At 45.3% G+C, this 12,551-nt stretch overlaps 1 non-coding gene across 1 annotated transcript; it reads left to right on the top strand.

Moving 5' to 3' along the window:
* The first annotated feature begins 12,062 nt into the window (after positions 1–12,062).
* Positions 12,063–12,134, top strand: TRNAE-CUC (transfer RNA glutamic acid (anticodon CUC)). Its single transcript has one exon. It is a non-coding gene; the product is annotated as a tRNA-Glu (tRNA).
* The last annotated feature ends 417 nt before the right edge of the window (positions 12,135–12,551 follow it).

The following is a 12,551-nucleotide window of genomic DNA, read 5'->3' as shown; positions in this document are numbered from 1 at the left end:
ATGTCAATGTCAGGTGACATCAAGGCCCGAGGTTAGTAATGGAGACGCCCCCATTAGTAACCCCAATGAACGAGGGCTTTGGTGGAATTAGGCCAGGTTTTAAGCAGATTACCAAGATAATTTTTCTTGGTGATCTGTTGTGAAGACACTGAGTCCTGAGGTCACCGCAGTTCAGGCTGGCTGGGTACACCGCTTCAGTGACGTCACTGAGGCTGCACTCACAGCATCTCTTTCCCCAGTGGTTTTCAGCCTGGATGGTCGCATCTTGGCACCGTCCAGGTTGAAAACTAATTATCCCCCAGACATGGATTACGGCGTGAGGCAGAACGACCAACAGGTATGGTACATTGTTGTTTTTCATTTTATTTTTATTACTGGAGATCGAGGGCTTCACTGGAATTAGGCGATGCAGTAGGTATGGTTTAATTGAGAATATTAAAGGAGTCTGTGTCATTTTTTTCAAGTAAAGGATTTTATTCTGGCTGTGTCTTTATTTAACATATAACTATAGGATTAGTAATGGATAGGTGTCTTATAGACACCTCATCATTACTAAGCCGTGACCTTGATGTCACCTGACAATACAAAGGTGACATCAACCCCACAAATATTAACCCCACTAACCCCTAATATTAAGCCCCGCTACAGGGCAAGTGGGAAGAGCCGGACAAAGTGCCAGAATTGGTGCGTCTAATAGATGAACCTTTTCAGGGCAGCTGCAGGCTGATGTTTTTTTTTTTTTTTTAAATCCTTTTTATTGAGTTTTCAAAGAAAGACACATATAAGTACAAAAGTCAAACATAAGTAGTACATCTCAAAAGTGCCTTTACAAATACCCGTTTAATATGAACAATCCAGAATTGCTGGTAGAAATTGCCAAATAACACAACAGTGTAACCCCCCCTCTTCCCCCCTACCCTCCAATTTACTCATGTGATGCTTTCATAGTCATAAATGAACTTTACACCTCTCGACGTGGTTCTCCCTCTACTTTCCTGTCCCCTGTTTCATGACCGTGGGTCTACCCCTAATCTCAAGCCACCCAACGTGCCCTGCAAGTCTTCTAGGTTGTACCAGGATGTGTTCCGGAAGGGTGAGACCAGAACAATGATGTCCTCTCTGGAAAACTGTTGCAAAATAAAATCCTTCCATTTTGAGAAAAATTTTTTTGTCTTACTGTCTTTGTCGCTTTCTGCTTCTATTTTCTCTAGAGTCATCACCCTCTTTAATTCCACCAGCAGCTGGCAGAGACCCGGTACACTCCCATCCAACCATTGTCTTAAAATGTCTTTTGTACAGGATTGCAATTGTGTGCAATAGCTGAGTATTTGACTTGGTCAGCCTTAACCAGTGCTCTTATGAAAAATCCATAGCATTTTGTCTAGTGGGAAGTGTATGTTCATCAGGCCTCCCGCCCAATTTTTAATTTCCTCCCACTGAGTGTGTTTGAGACCCCTTTCCTATATACCGTGGAACATGTCTGTCTTGGGGGTGTCACATTTTGGGCAAGCCTGCCGCCTCTCCTTGTGAGTTTGTGTAAATTGAAGCTTATTATGGCTCTATGTATCATTCGGAAGTGAGTATCCCTCCATCTTTCATTACTTACATGCTTGCGCAGCTCATTCCACCCAGACAGAATCAATTCCCCTACCCCCGTTTCCTGCAGTCTAGTTTCCCAGCCCTTGAACAGCTCTTGTGAACCAGAAGGCAGTAGGGTTCCCCTCATGATCCGGTAAATAGTTGAGATATTCACTTCAGATGTGTGTCTTGAAAGAAGATTGTCGAGTTCAGAAGAATAACACTCTTTATGTATGTGTAGGGTCGGTGGGCCGGGCTGGGGGGTGGTCCCTCTGGGTAACGCGCAGCAACGTACAGACACAAGATGAGGCAGGTTTTGAGTTGAACAGGTCCAAGTTTATTCTCTCACCGTCCGACTGACGGCCCTCACAGTACACCACAATATTTCCTTTGCGGCCATCCATTTCCATGGCCGCTTCACGCACACCGTACTTTACACCGGGGACGTACATTTACGCACCGTCCCCTCTTCACTCTTAGACGCTCCTGTCAGATCCGTTACTGTGGCCTCCTTAGGCCCGTAAACCAACAGTACTTTTGCTGATCAGTCGTCTCTCAATACGGTATGCTTTTCCTCCTTGCCTCGTCTATGCTGCGGTACTCTGGTGTCAGGACCACCCCCCTGACTTTCTCTCTTCAGTCCCCCTGGTTTGGTTTTCCTCACAGTGCACAAACTGTCGTAGTCCTCCTGTCACTTGAGCTCCCCCTGGGGACTGGAACTTTCTGGAACCCTCCTGTCAAATTTATATCATTCCCGTTTCCCTGTAACTCCGCCCCCCATGACCAACGGTTTCCCAAGCCCTAAGCTGATGTCAAGTCCTTTACTCACACTCCTCCCTGCCCTCTAATGGTCAACCCAAGGTACTGCACGTCCACTACACTTTCTCAGCTGTTTCCCCACTGTAGTAACTGACACCTGTCTAAACTGTGCAAACCTTCCTTTCTCTCTATTCTGACCAGTCTGTCCGTCCGTCAGGTCACCTCCCCTACATATGTCTCATAATTTGGAGAATAAATGGTATCGCAGCTGAGCATATTGCAAGATATGAGAAGAGTCAAGTCCCCACCTGAGAAAAATCTCATCTGCCGTCATCCATCTATTTTCTTGAATCTGCATCAGGTCCCCATAGTTCTAACTCCTTTTCCCTCCAGATTTGAAACAGAGCATTATCTTTTCCCTGACTAAAGTCGGGCTGTCCCCATGGTGTCAAATATTTAGATATCCTCTATGACATGCCTAGTTTGTATCTTATGGCCTTCCAAGCCGCCCTAGTGTCCCGAAAGATCACTGAGTTTCTCACCTTCGGGTCTAATGTCATGCTTGAGGAGTGCAAGATCGCTGTGAGGTCCCAGGGCTTACACCAGTCCAACTCCAATGTGTAGTCTGAGTGTCTGCTAGTGTGTCTTAGCCAGTCAAGAATGTGTCTGGCAATGCAGATCAGATTGTACCCTCTGATGTTGGGCAGTGCTATCCCCCCCCATCCCTCGATAGCATCAATATACATTTGCTGATTCTACTTTTTCTTTCTCTCCATAGAAAATCAGAAAAGACTTTGTTGAGCTTATTTATATCTACATGTCTTAAAAGGAGGGGCAATGTTTGCAGGGGATACAGTAGACAGGAAAAGCTGATCATCTTGATCAGATAGTTCCTTCCCAAGAGCGACAGTGGCAGGTCTTTCCACCTTTTTAGTTCCTGTATTATTTTATTTATAATGGGGGCATAGTTAAGTCTATAGATATCTCTTGAGTCTTTCCCCAAATATTTTATCGCCTTGCTTGCTATTGGTATGCCATGTATGGAAGCCTGTCCCCGTTCTAATTGGTCAATTCCTTGAGGCCTATGAGTAAGAAACATAGCCTTGCACTTAGTTTTATTAAGTCTAAACCCCGATATCTCTCCGAAGGTATCCAACTCCCTCATTAAGCCAGGAAGGTCTCTACTTGGGTCTGCCATATAAAGAATAATATCGTCCACAAAGAAACTAGATTTTATCTCTCTTTCGCCCACTTTAATCCCTTGGAAGCTTGGGCCTGCATTGATAAACCTGGCACGCGGCTCAATGGCTAGATTAAACAATAGCGGCGAAAGGGGGCAGCCCTGTCTCGTACCTCTCCCTAATGATATTATGTCTGACAAAAACCCCGGTGTATAAACTCTTGGTTTGGGATTAGTATATATCGAGGACAGGAGGTTTCTGAATCCTCCCTGCACACCAAACTTATCCAGCACCTGCTCCAGCCATGGCCACCCCACACTATCAAACGCTTTTTTTGCCTCTAGCACGACCATGGCTGGAGCTCCTCCCTGATGGTCTCCCAGCCTCACTGCCTCCAGCACCATAATTAAACGTCTTATGTTTCCTATCGCCGATTTCCCCCTCACAAATCCCGCTTGTTCAGGTCCCAATAGTTTAGGAAGAATCCCCGCCCGTCTGTCTGACATAATTTTTGCCACAATTTTTAAATCCTGGTTGATCAAAGAGATAGGGCAAAAGTTGGCCGGGTTATCAGTGGGTTTATCGCCCTTTGGGATGAGTTTAATATAGGCTGTGTTCATGTGATCAGAAATGGCTTGGCCTCTCAGGAAATCATTGTGTAGATTTTTCAAATGCGGGGCGATCTGGTCCTTCAAAATTTTATAGAGGCTGGCGTCAAACCCGTCCGGTCCAGGGGCTTTATGAATATTTAGATCCCCAATAACTCTAGAAATCTCTTCCTCCATTATTTCCCTGTTTAGCTCTAATAAATCAGTTTCAGAGATCAACGGGAGTTGCCCACCCTCCAGCCATCTCCTTCCCTGCACCTGATCAGACCGTCGAGGTTCGTATAGAGAAGCGTAGAACCTCCCCAAAATGCTGTTTACTTCTCGTGGGTCAGTCAGTATGGAGTCATCTTGTCTTTTGAGTGCTGCTATTTGAGTCCCTGGACGTCTACCTTTGGCTAGGTTAGCCATCATGCGTCCAGCTTTGTCACCAAACCTGTGGAGCTCGGCATCCCTCAATGACTTCCCCAACATCTCCTTCTTTCTGGCCCACGTGTCAAATTCTGACTTCGCTTCCAACCAAGCTCTTTTATTGACCTCAACGGGGTGCCCTTGAAACTTATTGTACGCTTGTCTAAAGGCCCCTTTACATTTAGCGACGCACTAGCGATCCCGACGATACGACCCGGTCAGGATCGCTTGTGCATCGCTAAATGGTCGCTAGTGAGCTGCCACACAGGCAGATCTCATAGCGATGTAGCGACGCAGCAGCGGTCGTTACTTACCTTTCAGATGCGGCGATCCTGACTTCCTCCCGCCCGCGTCCACACATCGCTCGTCGGCGCCAGCAGGAAGCCCAGCCGGAAGCGCCCGACGAGAAATGGAGCTGCACGATCTCGCGCGATCAGCGACAGACAGCGGGGAGCCGGTCGGAGGTAAGTATCACACATAGCGATATCGCTAGCGATATCACTGCTGCGTCACAAAATCGGTGACGCTTTAGCGATATCGCTAGCGATATCGCTATGTGTAAAGGCCCCTTAACAGAGTTACTTGTCTTTAAATATTGGTCGGTCACTCTCCTCTTTATCACTAAAGTGTGTGCTGTTATTTCACCTCTGAGAACGGCTTTAGCCGTCTCCCAGAGTAGTGTGTGATACGTTGTGGATTGATGGTTGTGATGCAAATACTCTGACCACCACTCTCCCAACAGTTTGGCGAAGTCTTTGTCTTTTTTTAAGAAATGAGGGAACCTCCATATTATGTCCGAGCCTTTTGGGTGCATATCAAATAAGGTCAGGGCAACTGGAGCATGATCTGAAATGACCAGATCACCTATCTCGGCCTCGTTAACCTTTGCAGTTAGGCTCTCGCTAACCAGGAACATGTCAATACGGGACCATGAATTGTGCGGGTGTGAATAGTGGGTGTATTGCCGCTCGACCGGATGATGTTGTCACCACACATCCCTGGTCATTAGATCAGTTGCAAAATTGCACAGAGGGGAGTTTCCCCTTCCCGTAGTAGAGCTGCTTCCACCCCTCCCACTTTTCGATCTGTCCTCCGAATCCAGCATTACCTCATTCATGTCTCCTCCAATTATCAAGTTATGTACACCAGAAGTCATAAATGAGGTGCAAAGGGTTTGGAAAAACACATCCCTGGCCAAGTTGGGGGCATAAACATTATGGATGTCTAATATTCTAATATTCCTCTAGGAGTTTCTAAGACTACTCTGACATGTCTCCCTTGATCATCATGTTGGTACGTTACCAGTTTGTGTGGAAGTGATTTGTTGACCAGAATGATCACCCCCGCCTGGCTTTCCTTGGCTCCTGACCCATAAACCTCTCCCACCCAAAGTCTGTGCATGCGGAACATGTCATGTTGAGGCAAATGTGTCTGCTGGAGCAGGACTATGTCACCACGTAATCTTTTCTGGTGCCTGAGTGCCAAGGATCTTTTTTCCAGGGTCTTGAGACTCTTAACATTCCATGTTATGATCTTAACCATTCGTGGTAACCATGTGGCTCAATAACAAGCGATCTGTCTGTGTAAAAAGTATTGGGCGGGATAGCCAAAGTCCGCCCTCAGGAGTGTTATGAGACGTGAACCAAATCATGACGAAAGCATCTAAAGTGTTACAGCACATATCAAGCCAAACCCAACTAGTCCCCGAACTGAATACCCCAACATGCGAAACATTTCCAACATTCCCTTCCCCACCCATCCCTTCCCTTCACCCCCTTGCCATGTATATCACTAGTACTTCCATTTTTTTACCTGGCCAACTTGACATAATTGCAGTAGCGGCTGTATATAAAGAAAAAGAAAAACTTTGGAAATATAAAGACATAAAAATTGGGAACAGATAGAGTACAATCAACTTATAGCTACGTGTCCGGATGAACGTGCTGCAGCAATTCTCAAAAGTTCGTGAGACCTTCACTTTCGAGTAATCACGCAACGATCTAAGGTACAACATCAACCGACACCATCAATGAGATCCTCCTGTCTGGAGATGTCCTTGTAGAAAAGCCTTCCTAGTGAAGCTCTTATGTCTTCAGGCGGTCTGAGCGGTTGCCGCTTTCCTCACTTTCTCTTTCCTCGTCGCGACGTCCATTGGGAGATCTCGTGGCTTCGCTGGAGTCCCTCCAAATTTTAAAGGAGCCATCCGTGTGCCTCGTTTTGAGGACAGCAGGGTAAAGCAGCTGGAACTGGATGCCTTTCTTGTAGAGGAGGCTACAGACCTCACTGAAGGCCCTGCGTTTTTTAGTAACTTCTGGTGAAAAATCCTCAAAGATGACAAGCTTATGTCCTTGGAGCATGAGTGGCTGTCGCCTGGCCCTAAAAAGGCGCAGAATTTTGTTCTTATCCTGGAAATCCAGATACTTTGCAATAGCCTGGTGGGGTCTCTGAGTACGTTGGTCACTGTGCCCCGCTCCACTTAGGCGCGTGTCTCTGGCCATGCTCCCTTCAGAGGGGCCCACCCTGTGTGCTCTTTCCACCTTGCACTTATCTTGTATTCCTAGGGCTGTAGGCAGTTCTTGTTCAAAAATGTTATTGAGTTGCTGATATGTGATAGATTCGGGTAGCCCCACTAGCTGCAGGTTATTTCTTCAGGACCTGTTTTCTAGGTCCTCAAGTTTGTCCCTCAGCCATGTGCCTTGTTTTCGGGACACTTCCAGCTCCTGTTCAAGCTGAATTGTCCTATCTTCCATATCCGACATCCTCCGCTCCAAGTGCTCCAGCCTGCTGGCATATTGCGCTGTTATTTCGTGTATCTCTTCTAAAGCGTCTTTTACTGCCTCCTTCACTGCGGATTTTATATCTCCCGTGAGGTAACCTGCCACCTCTCTTGCCAGCTCCCTGGGGTCTCACTGTATAAGCGTCCCTGTCACCGGACCTTCCCCGCTCTGTGATTCCGGCCGGCGGTCTCTTTTGGGGCTTATGCGGGTTCCCCCTGTCTCTCCCCGTTCTGACCTGGGTGTTTTCAGCTGCGCCTCTGGGTTTCCATTGCTCCTGAGCTTCCCGCTCTGTGGCACTGCTGCAGCCGCCGCCATCTTGGAGATCTCTCTTGCTGTCCCATGTGCTCCAGCGGCTCTGCTCTCCCCGCCTGTGCTTCGAAGCCAGCGGTCCACGGTGCCTCCGGTATGCAGTGATGTCAGCGGTCACTTTTCCTGTGAGTAGCGCGTGCCGTTGGTCTATTTAAGTCGCTCAATGTCAGGCTGAAGCGCGGAGCTCCCTCACCCTGCTGGCGCTGGAAGCGGAAGTCCTACAGGCTGATGTTTTTAGGCTGGGGGGCGATATCAATTGCCCCTTACCAGCCTGAGAATACCAGCCTCCAGCTGTTAGCTTTAGCAAGGCTGGATCTCAAAAATGGGGAAACCCCAAACCATTTTTTAAATTATACATTTAAATAATTAAAAAAAAAGCGTGGTGACCCCTCTATTCTTAATAAGCAACCTTGCTGAAGCTAACAGCTGAGGATTTGAAGATCCCAGCTGTGGGTTTTGCCTGGTTGGTTCAAGAAAATAGGGGGGAACCCACGATTTTTCATTAATTTATTTAGTTATATTGCAGGCGTCGGCTGAGGAATACCCCGATCATCCGCTCCTGCTGTCACTGTTATTAGCGGCAGCAGGTGTCGGATGATGGGAGTAAGAATCCCTAAAGCCCCCACCTGCTGTCATCATTCTGACTTTAATATAACTCTCATCATTCTACTCTGCTCACGCCGATGGTCGGCAGAGCAGGGAAGAATGATGAGAGCCGTCTTCAGCACCTGCCGCTAGGGAACAGCGCTTACTGTAGCGCTTCTTCTTATTAGCGGCAGCAAGTGTCAACTGATGGGAGCTGTGGTCCCATCGGCTGATACCAGTGAGCGGAGGTAATCTTTTTAACTCCAATCACAGCTACGGGCTCATGCTGTCTTCTGATTAAATCGGCGAATATTGCAAATTCGCGATCGTGAGCTGAACCGAACATTAAAACATTCGCTCATCTCTACAACCGATGAAGTTTCTCCTTATCATCAAATATAATGATGAACCTTTTCATATGGAAACAAATATAAAAGGGTTGTCCCTCGAACAAAATACTTAATAGATCTTAGAATTAAATAATTGAATAATATAATATTTTATGTAATAGCAGTAAAAATCATATGGCCCAATGGCCTAATTTAAGTAAGTAATAACAAAGGATAAAAAACCTTGAATAACCTTGAATAATGCAAATAATAAAGTATGATGCCAACAAAAGAGTCCCCCCAAACATAGTAGGACCCACATTGAATTCCTCTTCACAGTACCCCATGCACGGTATGATGACCCTACTGTACCCCCTTTTCCGGCAAAGTATTTTGACCCCATCACAGTATGATTCCCCAACTGTATTCCCCACACAGCCCTCCACATAGTATAATGGGCCCTAAATAGTCCTCCATACAGCATAATAGCCCCGCATAGTCCTCCATACAGTATAATGGGCCCTGCATTGCCTTCCATACAGTATAATGGCCCCACAGAATCCTCCATACAGTATAATGGGCCCTACATTGCCTTTAATACAGTATAATGGGGCCCCACATAGCGCTCCCTTCAGTACAATGGCCTACATAGTGCTATATATATTATAATGGCCCCACATTGTGCTCCATACAATATAATGGTCCCATATAGTCCTTCATACCATACAGTATAATGGCCTCACATAATGCTCCATACAGTATAATGGCCCCACATAGTGCGCTATACAGTATAATGGGCCCTGCATTGCCTTCCATACAGTATAATGGCCCCACAGAATCCTCCATACAGTATAATGGGCCCTACATTGCCTTTCATACAGTATAATGGGGCCCAACAAAGCGCTCCCTTCAGTACAATGGCCTACATAGTGCTATATATATTATAATGGCCCCACATTGTGCTCCATACAATATAATGGTCCCATATAGTCCTTCATACCATACAGTATAATGGCCTCACATAATGCTCCATACAGTATAATGGCCCCACATAGTGCTCTATACAGTATAATGGGCTCTGCATTGCTTCCATAGAGTATAATGGCCCCACATAGTGCGCTATACAGTATAATGGGCTCTGCATTGCTTCCATACAGTATAATGGCCCCACATAGTGCGCTATACAGTATAATGGGCTCTGCATTGCTTCCATACAGTATAATGGCCCCACATAGTGCTCTATACAGTATAATGGGCTCTGCATTGCTTCCATACAGTATAATGGCCCCACATAGTGCTCTATACAGTATAATGGGCTCTACATTGCTTCCATATAGTATAATGGCCCCACATAGTGCGCTATACAGTATAATGGGCTCTGCATTTCCTTCCATACAGTATAATGGCCCCACATAGTGCTCTATACAGTATAATGGGCTCTGCATTGCCTTCCATACAGTATAATGGCCCCACATAGTGTGCTATACAGTATAATGGGCTCTGCATTGCTTCCATACAGTATAATGGCCCCACATAGTGCGCTATACAGTATAATGGGCTCTGCATTGCTTCCATACAGTATAATGGCCCCACATAGTGCTCTATACAGTATAATGGGCTCTGCATAGCTTCCATACAGTATAATGGCCCCACATAGTGTGCTATACAGTATAATGGGCTCTGCATTGCTTCCATACAGTATAATGGCCCCACTGCTCCAGTCTCTGCAGCGCATCTTCTGATCCTTTGCATTGCTTGGCACACTAAGCATGTTGTAATGACATCAATGCGTCCGATGCGCTGAGATGACAGGTGCAGAGGGAGAGGGATGGCGGAGAGAGCATCAGCTGACGCTCCCTCCTCCATCATTGCTTTCAACTGTATTGGCATCCAGGACGACAGTACAGCTGACAGTGCGATGCATCGCGGGCCAGATGCACTCACCCTGCAGGCCAGATTCATCTCGTGAGCTAAAGTTTGACATATGTGCTGATCGGCGGGGGTGCGGGTGTCGCAGCACCACATCCGACATTGATCACCTGTCCTAAGGATAGGCCAGCAATGATAAAGTCCTGGACAACCCCTTTAAGTAACTATATTTAAAAAAACTGTACAAGTTTGGTATCGCCCTTATTGTACTGATCTGAAGAATCATACCCTCGGTTCACTTTTACCACATAAAAAAAATTGTAAAGAAACCCAAAAAACAATGGCTAAAGTGCAGCTTTTTTCACCATTTCACCGCACTTGGAATTTTTTTCCCCTTTTTTCCAGAACATTATATGATAAAATGAATGGTGTCATTTAAAGACGCTAATAGTAATTCCAGGAGAATAGAAAAAATAACAATAGTTAAGTGTTGTAAGAAAGGGAGGAAAAAAAGAAGTAAAAACCGACTTCAACCTTTGAGAAAATGAAGGATTACCAATTTATATTTATTAAAAAATAAATAATGGCCATAGGAGGAAAGGGTTAAAGTACTTTTTATGCTGAGAGCTTCCGCTCTCAGCATAAAAAGTACTTTAACCCTTTCCTCCTATGGCCATTATTTAGATGAAGGAATTGAGGGTAAACTGATTAAATTTGCTGATGACACAAAGCTAGGAGGGATAGCTAATACTAGAGAAGAGAGAGAGAGGATTCAAAAAGATTTAAATAAACTGGAGAAGTGGGCAGCAAGTAACAGAATGGTTTTTAATAGGGAGAAATGCAAAGTACTACATCTGGGCAATAAAAATGAAAAAAGCATATACAGAATGGGAGGAATAGGGCTAAGTGACAGCACATGTGAAAAAGACTTGGGTATACTAATAGATCACAGACTGAATATGAGTCAACAGTGTGATGCAGCAGCAAAAAAGGCAAATGCAATTCTAGGATGTATTAACAGAAGCATACAGTCTAGATCACGTGAAGTCATTATTGCCCTCTACTCCTCTTTGGTCAGCCCTCATCTGGAATATTGTGTCCAGTTTTGGGCACCACATTTTAAAAAAGACATCAACAAACTGGAGCAAGTTCAGAAAAGAGCGACCAGAATGGTGACCGGTCTGCAAACCCTGTCTTATGAGGAAAGGTTGCAGGATTTGGGAATGTTTAGTTTGCAAAAGAGAAGACTGAGAGGAGACTTAATAGCTGTCTACAAATATCTAAAGGGCTGTCACATTGTAGAAGGATCAACTTTATTCTCATTTGCACAAGGAAAGACTAGAAGCAATGGGATGAAACTGAATGGGAGGAGACACAGATTAGATATTAGAAAAAACTTTTTGACAGTTAGAGTGATCAATGAGTGGAACAAGCTGCCACGAGAAGTGGTGAGTTCTCCTTCAATGGATGTCTTCAAACAGAGGCTGGACAGACATCTGACTGGGATGATTTAGCGAATCCTGCTTTGAGCAGGGGGTTGGACCAGATAGCCCAGGAGGTGCCTTCCAACTCTACGATTCTATGATTCAGAGCAAACCATAAACCTCCACAACAAACTCTGTGCTGTTATTACAGTAGATGTCCTAATAACGTGCAGCTTCCCTGGTGGTCTAGTGGTTAGGATTCGGCGCTCTCACCGCCGCGGCCCGGGTTCGATTCCCGGTCAGGGAATAAGATTTTTTCTGTGTGGATATTTCGTTAAATAATATAGTGTTCGCTTGTATGATTTTTGATAAGTTATGTTCTTGAAAATATATTAACTATGCATCAGATCTTTACATAAGTGCTTTGTATAAATGACATTTTATGCACAGTCGTGAAGTATATAAATGGCACTCCTCAGTATTTCTGTCTCATTTCACTCTCATTTGATCACATAGTCATTGACTACAAGGTATTTTCCATTTGTTCCTCTTGATATGAAATGTATTTGTTTATTCATGTATATTTCTTTCATTTCAGACTCGCAGGAAAGTCGTGTCACCATTGCCACCTACTGTCCACAGCTGGCATAGCACTAACCATGTATTATATTTGTCACCAGTGTCACCTACTGTCCACAGCTGGTATAGCACTCACCATGTGTTG

The sequence above is a fragment of the Dendrobates tinctorius genome, unplaced genomic scaffold, assembly GCF_039654945.1.
Source record: "Dendrobates tinctorius isolate UK_male_01 unplaced genomic scaffold, ASM3965494v1 ptg000046l, whole genome shotgun sequence".
In the NCBI taxonomy this organism is placed as follows: Eukaryota; Metazoa; Chordata; class Amphibia; order Anura; family Dendrobatidae; genus Dendrobates; species Dendrobates tinctorius.
The sequence above is the reverse complement of the archived record's forward strand: the minus strand, read 5'-3'. Positions and strand labels throughout refer to the sequence as shown.